Raw genomic sequence first — 20514 nt, forward strand, 5'->3', positions numbered from 1 at the left:
CTTAAATTGGCAAGTCATTATCATAGGGAGTGCTGGTTGTCTTTATCATCATTCATTCATTCATTGAGAATATTTTTTGAGTACCTAATATATGCCAGACACTATTCTAGGTGCTAAGAATATATTTGAGAGCAAAACAAAGATCTTTGCCCTCATGGAGCTTTATATCCTAGACAGAAATTGTTTTATAAATTCAGCTATTTTTAATAAAAGTAGCTATGTTTTTATTTGAAAATTTCAAAATAATAAGAAATATGATTTATTATCTTTGGACATCAGGAGATTTCATAAGCAATGCATTTGGTCACATAGATAATTTCAAAGCATAATGTAAAATATAAAGCTTTATGTAGGCCTGAGGACTCATAATTATTAAATGTATGATTTGATAAAGCACATCCTTTAAAGGTAAAGAGACTGGCAAAGTCAATCTTAAAGGAAATCAATCCTGAATATTCATTGGAAGGACTGATGCTGAAGCTCCAATACTTTGATATGAAGAGCCGATTCATTAGAAAAGACCCTGATGCTGGGAAAGATTGAAGGCAAAAAGACAGGTGGGCAGAAGAGGATGAAATGGTCAGATAGCATCACTGACTCAATGGACATGAATTTGAGCAAACTCCAGGAGATAATAGAAGACAGAGATAGTAGAAGAGCCTGGTGTGTTGCAGTCCAGAGGGTTGCAAAGAGTCGAACACAACTTAGTGACAGAGCACACAGGAAGGTATAAATGGGTTAAGGTGAAATTTTAAAAAAAGGGGTTAAATCATTTACCTGCAATGAATTTTATATTTAAAAGGCAGAAATTGTGAGGCATAGTTTTATGCTTCCTATAGTCTATCATTTTACAAATAAATGCATCTAGAAAGATTAATACTATAATATTTTTAAAAGATAAAAACCTAGAATCTCTCTTTTTTTTATAAGCATGTCTGATATGAGTAACTAAATATCAATTTCCTCTAGATGCATTTTCCCATGGAACAAATCACTTTTTTCCAGCAGAATACCTCTTATAGTAGTCACATAATCAAAGTGTTTCCCAATAGATATTCATCTCTGAGAGCAGATTTTATTTCTCTGCCTGATTTCCAAAAATGCAATCTGATTTCATGAGGACGTAGGCCAATGGACCAATAAATGATTGTTGTAAGCATGTATCAAGAAACAGTCACAACTTGTGATGCAAAATCTGCCTTGTACTTCTTATTTCTTTCCATCCGAGAGTTGTAATTCCAATACCATGCCATGTACATGGATTGAGTGCAAAGATCAGCCCCAGGCAGGTTTAAATAAAACATTGACATTTTGAAAAATGATCCAAGTGTTTCCTTTTTTCACCTTCTATGTTTTTTTTTCACATTGCTATTTCAGGTAGTATTAAGAAGAAATGGCTTTTTGGGGGCTGTGTCTCTAATCATTGAGTAGATTTCATATTCTCCAGGGTATAGCAGTGTAATGACAATTTGTAAACCATGAAAGATAAAGTTGTAGAATTGGGAGAAGTTAGTTTTTACTTCATCATACTGTCTTCTTTCATTCTAAACTGAACCTGGGAAACCAATCGTGCTCATGGGCTAAAGTGTATATATACATATATATATACATACACAATAGCCATCACATCTATAACATATCAGCCATTATTGAAGGTAATTTCAGGACATACAATTGAAGACCATGATTTCTTTTTATTTCAACTTTCTAATTTTATTAGGATTTTATTATGAATGTTTTGATAGTACATACATATTTTACAGCACACCTCCTTGTTCTTAAGAGATAAGCAAATTTACTGTGACACTGCATTAGCAAGGCCTGCCTCCTTGTCAAGGGGCTGGTAGATGGGATAGCACATCCCGGGAGACTATAGCTACTGCCTCTGACCTGAAAACAGATATATTGGATTTAGTTTGCTGGACATAAGTTAATTATCAAGTTTCATCATATAAATTGTCTTCAAAGAGAAAAGGCAGCAGGATGGCTCATTACTGCAGAGTTCCTTGCTCGACTTCATCGAAGTCCTTGCTCCCTGATGCCAAGAGCCACTGCCTCTGATGGAGACTTTAATTCATGGCGATACTGCAGTGCAGTTCATTTCAGGATCTCTTATTGTTGCGTTGCTAAGAGTTCATTCTTCTCAGTAATGGGAATGGCTCTGCCCCATAGGAGGTTAAACATACAGAACCCTAGCGGCTTGTATGATTTCTGACTTCAGAATAGTTCCTGGCACAGAGATGATGGGAAAGAAGCTGTCATTTATTTTTTCCCCAGCAAGCAATAGGACTCTGTGTAAGGTTTTCCCCAAAATTCTTTATGAGATGAAGGTTAACCACATGCACATGTTAATATGTGCATACACACGACTGGAATAAAAAATATATACAAAGAATTCCAGGCTTGTTGCACATTGAAGAAATCAAATCATCAGTACAGCTAATCATCAAGTTCCTCTGTAAGTATTCCTTCAGGAGGGGATTTTCATGTAAAAGTTTCATGCTTGTTTGTTTAAAGGTTTAGGATAAATTTGCAGGTGATGAGAGCAACCTTCACTCTGATAAAAGAACAGGCCAAGTTACTGATTGGAGAAAATTACATGAAGTTTTTTAATCAAAGTCTCTGTGGTCTACTGTCTGATTTTCTAGGCCAGATGTCAAATGTTTTTCACTGATGTTGATGTTGAAGTAATCACTAAACCAATTCCAAGAACGGGTAAGTGAGATGGTAATAATGTTTCATTTCAGTATTATATAAGGTCTCTTCCTCAGCCATGAACAAAGTAACAGGACCTCTCTGATTCAACATAATTACACAAACTATTACTTTGAATTTTTAGATAGTTTCATCTTTTCAGATTATGTGACTTTTTTATGAATATGTGAATAAAATGTGTCTAGCTGCTTTCAGCTAGAACGTGAGATAACCTACAATTACCAATTTGTTTATGTTTTCAAGATCTACATTTAACTTGAAATGTATAAACATTTATTATTTAATCTATTTTGTGCATTTTTTCATATTTTACAAGAATAATAATCAATCATGAAAAAATAAACAAAACCCAGAGCTCGCTAGAAGAGCAAAATTTCTGCTGTTTGACATGCCAGGAAAGTTAGTTGCTAATCTGATATATGCTGTGATTTTTAATTTTTGAATCAGCAAAGCGATCTGGATGAGACAGAGAAATGAGAACAAAAGAAAATGTTGAACTTCTGATTTAAGAGTTTTATGAAGTTACATACGAACATATAATACTGTTTTCTATGTTTTTCCTTAGCACAAATCTTTTTCTGAAAATAGTAATGTCACATGAGATAGTTTTATATGATAAATACTTCCTCAAATTTATTTGATATCGATATTGGGATACTTTGAAAACAATCTGAAAGAATGTGGCATATCCTCACTCTCAGATAAAACTCCATCTGGAGAAATTCCACTGGCACTGGCCTCTCTGCAGTGGCACCTGGTTTCATTCCTAGAATTCCCCAGCTCCTCCTTCTGTCCATCACATTGCTAGTCTAAGAGAATTAAAATGCTTAGAGAAAACAGATACTTTAAGGTCTCTCCTAAGTAAGAATTTCTTTGAAAACCAAATGGATAAGACAGAAATAACTTAGGAGAGTGTAAGTGGTATTAAAAACAGTGTTAGTAGCAGTGGATGGGACCTGAGAAGGACCCCTCCCAACTAAAATGAAAAAGGACCAATCAAATAACACACCCTTCCCAATAACGTGATCAAAACATGCCTGTCTCAAATGTCCACCCATCATCTAATCCATGTATTTATTGTGGACAAATGATAGTTTTTCTCCTGGGGTCATTTTGATGTATGAAAACTTCCCATTTTACTTCTTTTATTTTCATGTCTTCATTTTCTGCTAGAGGAGTTGGTGATAGACAGGGAAGCCTGGTGTGCTGCAGTCCAAGGGGTCACAAAGGGTCAAACAACTAAGTGACTGAAATGAACTGAAGACATTGGCTTTTAGTCATCAGTTTCAGTTATTTATGGCTGCATAACAGGTCACCCTAAATTTTAGTGGCTTAAAACAGCAGCTATTATTCTGTTACTATCTTTAATGGTTCTAGAGGTAGACTACGGCCAGCAGGATGGTTCTTGACTAGAGCCAGCAATGGGAGTCATTTCAAAGGCTTTGTCAGTTACATGTCTGTGGGACTGCTGCTATTGATATAGGACTTTAGCTAGGACTGTCATGGATTCTCTATGGGGCTGCAGCTTTCTCACATCATACAAGAAGTGGATGCTCCCAGTTTCTTAAGCTCCAGCTTAGGACAGGCAGAGTCACTTGTATACTCTATGGATGAAGCAGTTACAGAGTCTAAATTAAAGAAGAAGTGATATAGACCCTACTTCTTAATGAGAAGAGTATCAAAGAATTTTGGACCATTTATGAAAAACACATTATCTTTTCACTCTCAGTACATGACATAGGGTAAATTGTTAAAACACTTAATGTATGTTCGTAACTGAATAAATTAAAGAAGTTGAAGCAAAATATAAAGAGGGCCTAAATTAGGTCAGAGTCAATAACAATAGCTAAATGGAGAGAGGTGCAAGAGACTTGTAGAGAGAAAAATGGAACTAAGAATAAGAGGCTCTACAGTATAGCCAGTCACTGGCCCACACAACTTAGCTATTTAACAGACTGATGCTTCAGAAAACATTTGGTCATTAGAATCACTTAGAAGCAGATTTGAATCTCTGCTCTACCCAAACAATATGCATGGCAATTTACATTTCTGAGCCTTAGTTGAATAATATCCATAACTGACGATAGTAACAGTTAATTTTCAAACTTGTTGGGAAGATTAGAAATCATACCTGGTAACTACTTAATACACAATAAGTGAAAGCAATACATACATCTCAACAATTCAAGGAGAATGATGAATGATTTTCTTAGTATACATAAATGTCCCTTAAATAGTGTTTTATATGAAAATTTCATGAATCAATGTTTTTTTCTGTGTGTTGTTTTAATTGATTAATTCTGTGGTTAGCAGTCTGCAAAGAAGCTTCATCCTCCAATTTCACTGAAGATATAGACTATAATACATTCTACACATGGCATCAAATATTAAGCTTGAATTCCATGTATCAGCTGTGAATTGCCAACAGTCTCCAAACTTGATCCATTTGAAAATTTGCTAAAATCTTATATTTACCACCCTAAAAATTCTTTATCTATTTTGACCCATCTCATGATTAATATTAATAATAATGCTTGACAAGAATGTTTTTGTTTCTTAGTGTCTTTAGTGATAACATATCTAGAAGACCAATGTTTTTGAAACAATCAGAAACAATTTATTAACTTTTTATTTGATATAAATTATATTCCACAATTTTAAAGTAAAGAAATAATATTTTTACTGCATGAGAAGGTTTTTGCATGATCTTTCCTTATTCACCTCTCCTAGACATATTCTCACGTAGAAAAAGGAAGGTACAATTGATGGAACTTATTCAAGAATTTCAACAACTCAGAAAGAGCTTGTTCATATGCACAAGTCTTATACTTATTTATTTAATATCCAAAATAGATAATTTGGGTGAATATTAATATATGCAAACTAAATCCATTGTCAATTCAAGTTTCAAAAAACTATAATAGTCATTTTGGCGAGAAAGGGGCAATGAATTCCATGGCCTTTTTATAGAGCTACAGACTGCTTTCAAGAGTATATAGAAACCATTATCCTTGCCATATTGCAGGTTACTTTTTCAACTTAAAAATAAAATCTATAGACCATGTTGAATAATCTCTCTTGCAAGACCATCATCCTAACTGCATTGAAACACTGAGATAAGATATTCAATGGGTATGAATGCTCTTTACTTATCATTGAGCTTAAAAAAAGGCTCATGTAACTAGATTCACATTTTATGCTGAACTGGGCTCCATTTTTAATTCCTATGGCCATTGAGGGATGAAACACAAAAAAATGATGAATTTTTAACCAGGGAGTCAGATGTTTATAACTTCTGAAAGAGAAAATTCAGAACACTCAAAAAGTTTGAGCAAAATAGGGAGATTTCCTCAATTCCATGTAAATCAGATAGATGTAAATCAGTTGTGATAGATGACTACATTAATATGTTATTATAATTCTTGTTTTCAAGAAAAGAAAAGAAAATTATAACCTCAAGATACAATTTCTTCTTGGCTTTTTAAGAAGAGACATTGAATAATATTTATTAATCTTTTATTTAAAAGTGTGTGGAAACATTCAAAGGCAACATGACTGTGTACAAAGAACATAGGACTTGGAATAAAAATTCATGAGTTAAATTCCTTCTATCTTTTGGGGCCAGGTTTGGGTACAGGTTTGGTAATTGTTACATGCAGTTTGTCAGCTTTTGCAAAACAGAGACAATATACCAATAAGGTTGTGTTGTTTTTTTTTTTTTTTTTGTGAACCTCTACTAAGTTAACAAATGAGAAAGGTACTAGCACAGTCCTGGCCCATGGTATATTATAAACAAATGTTAATTTTTTGGTCAGTTCATATTAGATGGTAGGTATTACTATAACTCTCCAACATCAAACTTATTCATCTCTATCTTTGATCATACTAGGAACAAAGTGTGTCCCCATCTCCTTGAATTTAGGAGAGGCCATATGACTTCCTTTGCACAATGAAATTTGGATAGATATGATGGTTGATAGAAATTACTTATATCACTGTGGGAAGAAGCATTTAATTGCTGATATTCCACTTTCCTTGTCATGTTTCATTCTGCTAAGGTGATAGTGAAAGAAAATGGGTTGATAAGAGGTTTTGGAAATTTAAATCTACTTGGAATGCTGAATAAACTCATGCATGCGGCTACTCTTGAGAGCTACTTGGAATTGAAGTGGTCTTTACATGAGCTAAAAATGAGTTTGGGGTATTGTAAAGTACTTATATTTATATTTGAGGATTATTTGTTACTTCAGTATAATCTAGTTAGTTTTGAGTTAATTTATTTAATTCAATCTTTTCACTTATATTTCACATATCTCATGGTATAGGTACTCACTATTTAGAAGAAAAAAATAAAAAATTTCACTGTGTATACAGTAAAAACTGAAAAACATGGGTCTATAATATAAGAAAATTTATGCTACATGGATTTTTCTGACTTCGTTTCAAAAATGACTCAGTACTATTCAAAATATAATAATTCTGAAATCTGTTTTCTGTCTTCAGATTTCTAACTATGCATCAGGATTTGTAAGTCATTTTCTAATAATTATTATGGATCACTTATGTGAGAAAAGAGAAAAATTTTGCCTCAAGTTTGAGATTTGAAAAATGCAAATCTTGAAAGTAAAATCTTAAAACTTTTTTCTTGACCTTGAAAATCATATTGAGACATAATTTAAAGAGTTTAGAATTATAAAACTCAAGGGCTGTGAAGAATGGGATGTATAATTTGGTCCCCAAATCCCATTTTGCACACTGAGAATCTTAGAACCTAGAGTATAAATTAATTGACTTTCCCCAAATTGTTTTTGTACAGATATTCCTCTGTTAAAAATCAAACTCTAGTGGCACTCTATTTCTTAAGATATAAGGACTAAGCTCCTTAGATCACATTTAGCCTGAGATCACTATTACCACAGATAATCTAATCCCACAACTGTGTTAAGCAGCTCACTTTTTCCTAAACAATATAGACTTTCTGTCCTTTATGTCTTTGCAAACAGACATCCTTACTTTCTGTCTAGGATACCTTCCCCATTTTATCACTTTGACAAGCTCCTGCTCAACCTAAAAGTCTAAGCTCAAGTATCACTTCTCCTGCCCTTATTGCTAGCAAATGCTATGTTTAAATGAACCTATTTATGTGATCCAAACATTTCATATTCATCACATTGTTTTGTAATTAATTCAGTATAAATTATGTTTTTGCTTTTTCTTCTCCACTCTAAAGGAGGATTCTCATCCCTACCCATTTCTCTGAAACTTAGGAAAAATATATATTCTCTTGTTTTGTGACATAAAGCTTGGCCATGTGACTTGTTTTAATTTCGGTGGAGGCGCCATATGTCACAAAGAAGTCATTCTTTTCCTTTCATATGTTAGAAAAATGGCATGTGCTAAACAGGGGCTTCCCCTTCAATCTCAATACCAGAATGAAAAATAGACTGGGCAAAGCTATAGCTAACCTATAGCCACAAGAGTAAATAGTCAATGTAAGAAATACAGTAAGTTACTGAGATTTTCAGATTTTTATGAATTCAGTATCATTTAATGAAAGCAAATATACATCTTTTTACATAGTTCCATTAAGTAAATATCTTAAGGACAGACAGTATATCTCATTAATTTTTGTGTTTCCAATTTCTCCATCAATTTCTGATACAAAGAGTCAGACATAGGGACTGAACAACAAAAACTGTTCAATGTTTTAGACAAATGGAGTTTTCTCACATGATGCTAAAGCTGTACTGTCTGATGATTCCTATATTCTAAAGATTTAGAATCTGAATGAAGTTCCAGTGATACAGAAAAACAAAGAAAAAAGATTTATAAGTGGAATATTAAGGTTATGTAGACACATACAGAAACAGTAAAATTATTCACCCTATGTTCTGATTATTTGCAAGTTGGAAAGGAATCAAATACAAATGTTTGTTGTTATTGTTGTTGAAGGTTGAAGAATAAGCGGAGTATAACTTGGACTTCAAGGATCCAGTATAAATTATTATTCTCTTTCTGATAGTCCATGAGGTTGCAAAGAGTTGAACCTGACTGAGCAGCTAACACTTTTTCACTTTCTGATAATCTAAGATGTATTTATGGAGAATACAGATTTTTAGTAGTCATCTTCAGAACAGAGATATATGGTGGTATTAATAAAAGGCAGGAGGAGTCATATAGTTTTAATGTAAAAATAAGATTTTTGCATAATTTTCATATTCCATACAAATGTAAAGTGAATAGGTAAAATAAGATCACATAATATACTTTTCATCTTTTTCTAGGAATATTCACTGTTCATTTTCTAGTTCCAGTACTCCAGCCGATATTACTACCAAATATAAATTTAAAATAAGGTGTATTAAATCAGACTTCAATTTTCTAATAAAACATATGCATATTTGTTTTTAAGGAATTTTCTAAAGTAGTTCATCCCATCTGTGTTTTACTTTTTAACTCACATATTAAATTTTTGAGGTGGGGCTCTATTTATAACAGCTGAAGTTCTAAATTAAGTAAAATTCACTTGTATCTATTTCTATTCCTTTCATTCATTTTAATGATTTGAAATTTAATCGTTAAAATGTTTGAAATAATTTGGGCATGAATCACTAGCCACACAGTAGAGATTCTGATAAATTTTCAGTTTTGCAAATCTCACACTGGGGGATAATGCTAAAGTTTATCAACAGATACTTATGATAGATCTAAAGGACGTTGTCTGTGGTTAATCCTCATTTATGAGCTTAGTTGTTTCTTTGTGTTGTGTTAAATCAGAATCAAGGTAGTCAGTGTGAAATATAATAATTTTTATTTCGGGGACTATTTCATGACTTACCAAACTGACAAGAAAAATCATTAGGAAGTGATATAATGTGTTCCACTTAGAAAAGAAATCAGATCTCAGGCTTAGCCAACACACATCATGCTTCATTTCAGCAGGCACTATAGAATAGTTTCTATTTCTGATGAGAACACACTGGTTATAGTTGTAAAGATATTTATCACGTCCCTGTGACAAGGATGACCTACTTGTGTACAAAAGTTTTATTTAGATTTTCCATTTTTAACTTCTTTCATCTAGGAACACTTTTCATCTCTTTTTTAACAACCACACATCAGCATAATTTTTTCTCTTGATGAAATAACTCCTCCCCTACATATTTGGAGATATCTAAGTTCAATGCTAGTATTTATTCGGTTTTTTCAAAAATTTGGATTTCCTTACAATAGATGATATGGTTCACTTGCAGATTATTTACTGCTGTACCATTGGATTCATACATTTCAGGCCTCATTTCCCACATCTCCAAGAGCTTCTCTTATGGGTTCAAGTTAGAGTTGAGACTAAAAGGACATTACAATAAGCAAAGAGCTTGATTTTGAAGATGGAGGATAGTGAAGCTATTTGGTATGTGGATGTACTAAAAACTCATTTGGGAATTTTCTACTTCTACTTGTATATATCCTTAAATTCACTATGGGACAATTATAGGAAACTACAATTCTCACATTACATTCAATATCTCTAATTTATGCCAGATTTATTAAGCATGAATGGTCTCATTGAGACTACAAATAAAATGCAGTAGCATATTGCTCCTAATGAAGTAAAAAATGCTATAATTAAGACACAGCTTCATATGATTGGTGGATTATTCTCATTGTCTTTATCATCTTACTAAACATTTCTGTTTACTTGCTTCTAGAAAAATATGAAAAAAAATCTTTTGAATTTTTCTCATTACTGAATTTTCCAAATTCATTGCTATTTATACAAATCAAACAAAAAATGTGTCAAAGTGCTGGTCCCCATGTCATGATTGTACCAAATGCTGGCATGACAAATTAACAAAAAAGGCATTTCAAGTTCTCAATATTATTTGAAATAATGTACCATTTTGTAACCTTAAAATAAAAATTGTTCAAGTTATCTTATGTGTTCACTATTAGCATGTGAAATATAGGAAAGCTGCTGCTGCTAAGTCGCTTCAGTCGTGTCCGACTCTGTGTGATCCCATAGACGGCAGCCCACCAGGCTCCCCCGTCCCTGGGATTCTCCTGGCAAGAACACTGAAGTGGGTTGCCATTTCCTTCTCCAAGGAAAGCTAGGAAGACATTAAATTTAATATAGAAAAAATTTTCAACACATTTTTATTTTATGTATATATTTAGATGAGATATGTCTCTGTATGCATGTGCTAGATGGAGAAATATACCATGCTCATGGATCGGAAGAATCAATATAGTGAAAATGAGTATATTACCCAAAGCAATTTACAAATTCAATGCAATCCCTATCAAGATACCGGCGATATTTTTCGCAGAACTAGAACAAATAATTTCAAGATTTGTATGGAAATACAAAAAACCACGAATAGCCAAAGCAATCTTGAGAAAGAAGGATGGAGCTGGAGGAATCAATTTGCCTGACTTCAGGCTCTACTACAAAGCCACAGTCATCAAGACAGTATGGTATTGGCACAAAGACAGACATATAGATCAATGGAACAAAATAGAAAGCCCAGAGATAAATCCACATACATATGGACACCTTATCTTTGACAAAGGAGGCAAGAATATACAATGGAGTAAAGACAATCTCTTTAACAAGTGGTGCTGGGAAAACTAGTCAACCACTTGTAAAAGAATGAAGCTAGATCACTTTCTAACACCACACACAAAGATAAACTCAAAATGGATTAAAGATCTAAATGTAAGACCAGAAACTATAAAACTGTTAGAGGAGAACATAGGCAAAACACTCTCTGACATAAACCACAGCAGGATCCTCTACGATCCACCTCCCAGAATTCTGGAAATAAAAGCAAAAATAAACAAATGGGATCTAATTAAAATTAAAAGCTTCTACACAACAAAGGAAAACATAAGCAAACTGAAAAGACAGCCTTCCGAATGGGAGAAAATAATAGCAAATGAAGCAACTGACAAACAACTAATCTCAAAAATATACAAGCAACTCCTGCAGCTCAATTCCAGAAAAATAAACGACCCAATCAAAAAATGGGCCAAAGAACTAAATAGACATTTCTCCAAAGAAGACATACGGATGGCTAAAAAACACATGAAAAGATGCTCAACATCACTCATTATTAGAGAAATGCAAATCAAAACCACAATGAGGTACCACTTCACACCAGTCAGAATGTCTGCGATCCAAAAATCTGCAAGCAATAAATGCTGGAGAGGGTGTGGAGAGAAGGGAACCCTCCTACACTGTTGGTGGGAATGCAAACTAGTACAGCCACTCTGGAGAACAGTGTGGAGATTCCTTAAAAAATTGCAAATAGAAATGCCTTATGACCCAGCAATCCCACTGCTGGGCATACACACAGAGGAAACCAGAATTGAAAGAAACACATGTACCCCAATGTTCATCGCAGCACTGTTTATAATAGCCAGGACATGGAAACAACCTAGATGTCCATCAGTAGATGAATGGATAAGAAAGCTGTGGTACATATACACAATGGAGTATTACTCAGCCATTAAAAAGAATACATTTGAATCAGTTCTGATGAGATGGATGAAACTGGAGCCAATTATACAGAGTGAAGTGAGCCAGAAAGAAAAACACCAATACAGTATACTAACACATATATATGGAATTTAGGAAGATGGCAATGATGACCCTGTATGCAGGACAGCAAAAAAGACACAGATGTGTATAGCGGACTTTTGGACTCAGAGGGAGAGGGAGAGGGTGTGATGATTTGAGAGAATGGCATTGAAACATGTATAATAACATGTAAGAATCGAAATGCCAGTCTATGTCTGATGCAGGATATGACACGCTTGGGGCTGACGCGCGGGGATGACCCAGAGAGATGTTGTGGGGAGGGGGGTGGGAGGGGGGTTCATGTTTGGGAACGCATGTACACCTGTGGTGGATTCATGTCAATCTATGCCAAAACCAATACAGAATTGTAAAGTAAAAATTAAAAATAAATAAATAAAAAAAAAAGAAAGGCAAAAAAAAAAAAAAGTAATATTTAAAATAAATTGTTTTAACCAAGATGTTTAATCATATGAAGCACGAAGAATTTTTTTTAGGTTAGTAAACATTTTCTGCTGCAGTGCTCAATCCAGAAATTGTTTTTTTTTTTTTTTTTTGCCAAAGTAGTTTATACTACATCCTGCAAATTTTAAAAAAGTCCCTCCATACAGAGAAGCATCCACCCACACACATATACACAAGCATACTTACAACGAGTAAGCAGTTTTACAAATGTCATACTTAGGAGTAATGAAATGCTTTAAGTTCCAAAATTCATACCCACATATTAAGTAATATCCCTTAAAAACAAAATAAAACAAAACTCTAAAACAACAAACAATGTAATTATCACTACATAAATGATTTAATGATACATTTCTAAATATCTATAAATTTTGAGCAATTATCAGGGAGAACTAACTTCTTGCTGCTGCTAAATCGCTTCAGTCGTGTCCGACTCTGTGCGACCCCATAGACGGCAGCCCACCGGGCTCCCCATCACTGGGATTCTCCAGGCAAGAACACTGGAGTGGGTTGCCATTTCCTTCTCCAATGAATGAAAGGGAAAAGTGAAAGTGAAGTCTCTCAGTCGTGTCCGACTCTTATGGATCTCACGGACTGCAGCCTACCAGGCTCCTCCGCCTATGGGATTTTACAGACAAGAGTACTGGAATGGGGTGTCATTGCCTTCTCCGTACTAACTTCTTGGCTATCTACAAATCAGCACTGATGAAAGGAATTGACCCAATGAGTGTAGGATATGGACTGGCGTGGGGTACAGAAGACAAAAAGTGGATAATAATACTATAGGATGATAATGGAAGAAAGGGGCTGTGACCACATATTTCTTTAATGCCTCTGACTAGGGATTCACTCATATCGTAGTGAAGAGAGATTATAACATAACATCTTCAATCCACTCTTCTACCCACATAGCATTTAGGAGCAGTATAATATATTGATGTTAGGAACATTGCTTTGAAATCAGTGAAGCTTGATCTTAATTTTGATCTTCTATTTACAGTTGTGCAAACTTGAGTACCTTACATTACTTCTGCACTTCCCTTTCCTTATTGATGAATTGGTAGTAATAAGCCCACTTGCTAGCATTCATGAGCTTTAAACCAGCTAATGGTCCTAGATACACAGCACCTGTGGTGCTGTGGGTGTTCCGAGAGTGCCAGTTATTTTATATTAAGAGAGTACAGTTGTTCAGCAAATTGTTTACAATTCATGTCATAACTCTATTATGGGAGGTAGAGTTTATTTCTTAATTAATCTTTGTAAGTGTGTGTGTGTATGTATGCTTATTGTTTTCTTATGAGATCTCAAGTTAAATGAACTTCTTGTATTTTTTAAAAAGAGGTGGCTGAACTGAGTGGAAATAAACATCTTAACAGCCCTATTTCCCAGATGCTGCAGGAAAAGCACCACTTCCCCAGGCATATTTTTGTAGGAAACAAGCCTATAAAATAAACCAGGAGTTTGTCATCTGAGCACAATGAATAATCCAAATCCAGACTGATACTATGTGAGTATTCTTTACACCTCATATTTCTTACTGATTTTATTTTTGTAAAACACATACATTTATTTCTATGGGTATTGCTATTACCATTAATGATATAATTGAACTGTCTTACTGGCTTCAGATTTTTTGAAGACAAAAGACAGAGCATGATAAACAGGACCACAGACAACCTTCTGATAACTTTTTGTAAACCAAGACAGAGCTGAAAATGGCTGTAGTCCAAACTCATCAAACAGGAGATCACACAGATGAGAAGATAAAGGTTGTCCATGGAGATCCTGACAATGCTCAGTATTTTATTCAGAATCTCAGGTAAGCCACCTGCATGCTGATGACATCACAAAAATAAAGGCCAAGGGCTGATTCCTGGATGGGGACTCTTTATTATCATATATCAGATGTCACCTGTAATTTTATGTCTCTGGCAATGAGACAGAATCCATCTGTCAACTAACCATGGATCTTAGTCAATTTTCTCTGCTCAATGGAAACAAGCTCTTATATTATGTGGGAGTAGCAAGAAGCCAGCCCACTTTCTGAGACTGACTGTGAAATAAATAGAACAGTTAAAGAAAACAAGCTGATATTTTCTACACAGTGCAAGCAAAGAAAATGTTCTGTTTCTCTGCAGCCTTACTATACGAAATTATAGTTGGCTCAGATCCTCAGGGATCTTGTTGACAGATCCCAGTATGGGGCCCAGACAGTCAACCAAGCAGAGACATGTGAGCACAGGGTGTGTTATAACTGCAATTGTATTATAGCAAGGTCCTTGAGGCGCTCGTAGTGGCTTACCTTCTAAGATGGCCTTCGAGAAAGACAGATACTTTATTACACGAATTCTAGGTGTTTCACTTTCTGTGAACAAGCACACAGAGAATAGGTTTTAAAAAAATAAAAGGTAAAATTTTTCATCTTGTGAGTACAAATCTCCTTTCTCATTCATTTCCACTATATATAGAAAGATATAAAACAAGACCCGCAAGCAACCTCCCCCGAAACCTTGTCCCATCCCTTTATGAAAGCCTCCTTTAACAAGCACATCTCTATACTCAAAGGGAAAAGGACAATGAGTAGATAGAGATTCTAAAATTTTGGAGATTCTGGAAGTGTTCCATTAATAACTAATTTGGAAGGGGAAAAAAAAGAGTAAACTATGGACTATTAGGTAGACAAAAAGAAAAATCTGTTTCTATAAGAAAGGTGCTTTACAGCCTCTGAACACGAAGGAGGTAACAATACAAAGAACCACTGGAATAATTTGGAATTTTTTTCTATCACTTTAGATTTGGCATGCCATTCAAATGACAGCATATTTAAATAAAGACAGAGTTTACATGCTTTCAAAAGTGGGAGTGGGAGGGAGCTTTGTCTATTCACAGTTGATGATGATGAGGCCTCTTTCTGGCAGGGAAATGTTTGTATAGCTATCCCACTGGAGATCCAGTAGTCTTTGCCTTTATGGAGAGTTAAATGCTGAAATGAAGAAAGCTATGATTTACCTGGGTGAGATGAAAACTACAGAATAACGACTGGAATTTCTCTGCAATATGGGGTAAGGTGGAGGACTGATTATCAAGGAAGTTTTGGTATAATGAGAAAAAACACATTTTTATTAAAAGCAAGGTCTTGCAATTCTGCACTGAAGTGGACAGTTAGGGAGTTGGTATTACAGTACATGCTCCATTACAATGGGCTTAATTCTATAAGAAGCTTTAAGTCTCTATCAAAGTCAATTGCTAGGCAGGGTTTCCAGCCCCTGCATTTGTCATAATTATATTTGTTTTTATTTATTTATTTATTTATTTTTTATTTTACTTTACAATTCTGTATTGGTTTTGCCATACATTGACATGAATCCACCACAGGTGTACATGCGTTCCCAAACATGAACCCCTCTCCCACCCCCCTCCCCACAACATCTCTCTGGGTCATCCCCGTGTACCAGCCCCAAGCATGCCGTATCCTGCATTGGACATAGACTGGCGATTCGATTCTTGCATGATATTATACATGTTTCAATGCCATGCTCCCAAATCATCTCACCCTCTCCCTCTCCCTCTGAGTCCAAAAGTCTGCTATACATATCTGTGTCTTTTTTGCTGTCCTGCATACAGGGTCATCATTGCCATAATTATATTTGAACCTATTGCTGGTTGATTGGAGGACTGTGTGAACCTACTTAGATTAAGAAATTTAAAACAGAAAGAAGAAACAAGGTAAAGCAAAAAGTCAGAGACCCCAAACTCACTAAAGTGCTAGTTTCTAAAAGTTTCTGATCATAAAAAGTAAATCCCAAGAAGTAGAATAGTAAAACACCCAAAATGAAAAAAACAAAAAAAAACTAATTCTGCTGAGAGAAGAAAAAAATTGTGAAAATTCATTGTAGAGATATATTTTTAATTACTACTAATCAATCATTCTGAACCAGACTGCCCATTTTCACTAGTGGCAAGTTTTGTCCCTTAATGATGGACTTAATTTTGCATAATATTAAATGGTTTTTTTTGACATCTTATTTGCCCTTCTTTTATTTTCACAAGCCTCAATCCGTCCTTTATAAATGAATGTACACAGAAAGACACATTTTCCTGGACCTAGGCTTCTGGCCATAGCAACAGGTTTTCTTTTACCTAAAAAGAATTCTCTTTACCCATATAGTGTACTGGGAAGAGAAAAGGCTGACAGCATTGTTTGTGTTCTCTTGCTTAAGAACAAACACTTGAACCACTGCATATAGTTTGGATTTTTCATATGTGAACTTTTTAAAACCATGGTTGACAAAGATGTTTCAGGGTAGTGTAATAAATATATGTAAGTAGTACATATAAAATATTTCCAACCCACCAGTCTAGACAGAGAAATCTATATGTAATTTTTCACCAATGACGATGAAACCAATAGTGTCTCCCCAGCAGTGCAAATGCTAGATGGAGCACTCACAGTAGCATTTTATTGTTTAGTTGCTAAGTCATGTCTGACTCTTTTCTGACCCCATGGACTGTAGCCCAACAGGCTCCTCTGTCCATGGAATTTTGCAGGCAAGAATACTGGAGTAGGCTGCATTTCCTTCTCCAGGGGATCTTCCCAACTCAGGGATCAAACTCGAGGCTCTTGCATTGGCAGGCGGGTTATTTACCACTGAGCAACCTGGGGAAGCCTCGCAGTAGCATACCTTCTAAGATAAACTTCAAGCAAGATGGCTACTTGATTCCCTCTTTACACAAGGCTGGCTCCCAGTATCCTAAGACATTCTACTCCTAGCAAGTCGTGGAAGCCCAAGATCTCTCCTTCCTGCTCTCACTGTGAAGTGCACCGCCCCTGTACAAAGAGTCCTTTCTTCCTGGTTTCGGTTGCTTCTACTTCAGGTTACTGTCACCACTGCCAAGGTCACTTCTAGTGTACAATATCAAGGCAAGTTTTCTTATACCTGTCTCCCTGCCCTCCCAGGAAGATAGCACCATCTTTTCCATGTGAAGGGAAAATAAGGAAGCCCTCTTTACCAAGGGCCACATTTAGAATTCCATCTTATAACTGCAGAGAATAATGGAGGGGGAAAATACAGCCGCTAGTAAAATAACCATCTTCCCTGGTGGCTCCGATGGTAACGAATCTGCCTGCAATGCAGGAGATCGAGTTCCATCCCTGGGTCAGGAAGGTCCCCTGAAGAAGGGAATGGCTACCCCGTCCAGTATTCTCGCCTGCAAAGTCCCATGGACAGAGGAGCCTGACGGACCACAATCCATGGGGTCACAAAGAGTCAGACACAACTGAGTGACTACCTTTTTTCACATCACTTCTATGACTCAATCTAGGACAGAATCTTTTCTTGCAACAGAGCTGGCACTACTTCCTCCTGGTTGACTGAAGCCAAATCTAGGAACTTATAAACCCCACTCTTGACAAGGGATTCAGCTTAGTCACCCAAGGTACCTTGACTGCCACTGCCTCCTCTCCACTCAGGACTAGCTTCTAACTTGGTTTTTCCACAGTAAGACGTCTTCCTTGTTGCATTTTGGATTTGACCTTGTATCCATCCCTTAAGAAAGATAGCTAGAAAGAGAAGCTGTTATATACTTTAAAATAGTAAAGACAGTTGTCTTTCTCTGACTGAAAAAGAGCGTTACCCTTCAAAGCTGAATATCACTTTCCACTGCAAATAATTTGTGTTCTCAAGAGGAGATGGTTATTTTACTAATGGTTCTATTTTTCCCCTCCATTATTCTCTGCAGTTATAAGATGGAATTCAAAACATATATTTTGAATGCTACCTTAAATGGGATATTATAGTGGTTACTTTACCATGTTACCACCTGGTTTAATAATATAGATACAATGAATACCTTTAAAAATTAACATATTTAAACATATTACAAAATAACATATTTTGTCTTTTTATTATATGAAAAGAAATAGATACACCCCCCTCAAAATGTCATTTATTGTTAAGGCACCCTCGAATAACAATCTGTGTCCTTTTGGCCTAGAAATTTCACTTTTAAAAATTTATCCTACAGGCTTACTCACATAAGTGGACATAGATAATATGTTAATGCATGTTCATTGTAATACAGTATACATCAAGTGGAATATTATGCAGCCTAATAGGTAATTTAATGTAGATCTATAGCCTTATATCTACTTACAAAGAAAGAAATTTAAGACATATTTTCTCAGAAGCCAAATTGCAAAACTTTGAGGATGTCATGATTCCATTTGTGCAAGAAAAATATGAACTTATATATACACTTACATATGCAAAGAATGTTTCTAAAACTACATATAAAAAATGCTTTTTTACACTCTTGTAAATGGTACTGACCAAATGGGGAAGATCATGTTTATGTTTATGTTTACCATTTAAATATTTTATCATGAGTCGTAAAATCTCATAATAAAAATTGATTGAATAAAAGCTTAATAATCCTAACACTATCCTCAATAAATAACATAATTCTTACATTGGAAGAGAAATCTTCACTTTTCATGGCACTCTGCTGAACACTGGAAGATCATACATTTTGTCAAACAAGCTAATTTAATTCACTTGAAATAAATGTGAATATGGAGATGTTACCTAACAGACATTACATCTGTTGTGTTCAAATTCTTCATTCTTGAGTGCCTCTGACAACTCCCCCAACCATTTCTCTTACCTCTAAAATTCATCTTCTCCCTTACTTGGCTGTGATTTTCCCACAATTGAACCTTTCTTAAGATAAAGGAAATTGCTGAACAAACTTAGGAAAAAAATGTCCTAACTTGGCAGAAAAAAAAAGAAAATTCAGTGCAAACTTAGGCTAGATTTTAGCTTCTGTTTGAAGCTAATCATGATTGAGATTACTTGCCGATTGCCTCCATTTCCCAGAACCAATCCTGACCAGAATTAGGAGCACCAGACTTAAAGACTGGAGTCCTCTTTCTGAAAGTCTGCCCCTAACCCATTGTCACCTTTGAAAACATTACGAAAGTAAATAAGAACTGCAGTGGTCACTAGCCACTGGATAGAATGAAGGAAAAGGAAAGCAAGTATGCCTCAGTCCTTTCATCACAGCTGGGCTCTTTCATACAGGACCCACCTTCTTATATCTCTATTGCATCCTTACCTGCCAGTGTCAAGACAAAGGTGGTCTCCAAAAAGCCTTCAACTTTGGAGAGAATGGGCAGCACAGTCTGGGATGGTAGCAGCATCTTTCCCATAGACCTTTATCTAAGGTCTGAATCTGAGTCTAGAAATACAAATATTCCTCTCTGATCATCTGCGCATTTCCTCTTTTATTATTTGATCTTTTGCTGCTGCTACCCTGAAAGTAATTGCATGTTTTAAGCTGTTAAGAACTTGCAAATGAAGGGAGACAAAGTTAAAAACTCTAGTTTCCGATGACTGTTCCTAATAACTGTGGTGTAATTTGGGTGCTTTTAGTAAATGGTAGGACCATGATCACAAAGATTAATGAGGGTTACCAAAGGTGGGAAATCGAGATGCTGGCAAGATTCTGAACCTCAAAGCTAGTGAAACTAGCAGAGAAACATGAAAGTAAATATGGAAATTAATAGGAGGGTCAAATAAGTGTCCAAATTTGAAGCTGTTTTTGAAATGTGATAAACTTCTAAATATGTCCCTAGAATGTAAAAGGTAATTCAATCAATAAACAAGCTTATTGAACATTTCCTTTTTCAATAGTGAGTTAAGTTGCCAGAGCTTCTGGGTAAATAAAACCAGGGCCCTGTTCCCTATCCTGAGGTTCTT

This window comes from Oryx dammah, unplaced genomic scaffold (assembly GCF_014754425.2).
Source record: "Oryx dammah isolate SB20612 unplaced genomic scaffold, SCBI_Odam_1.1 HiC_scaffold_11163, whole genome shotgun sequence".
NCBI lineage: Eukaryota > Metazoa > Chordata > Mammalia > Artiodactyla > Bovidae > Oryx > Oryx dammah.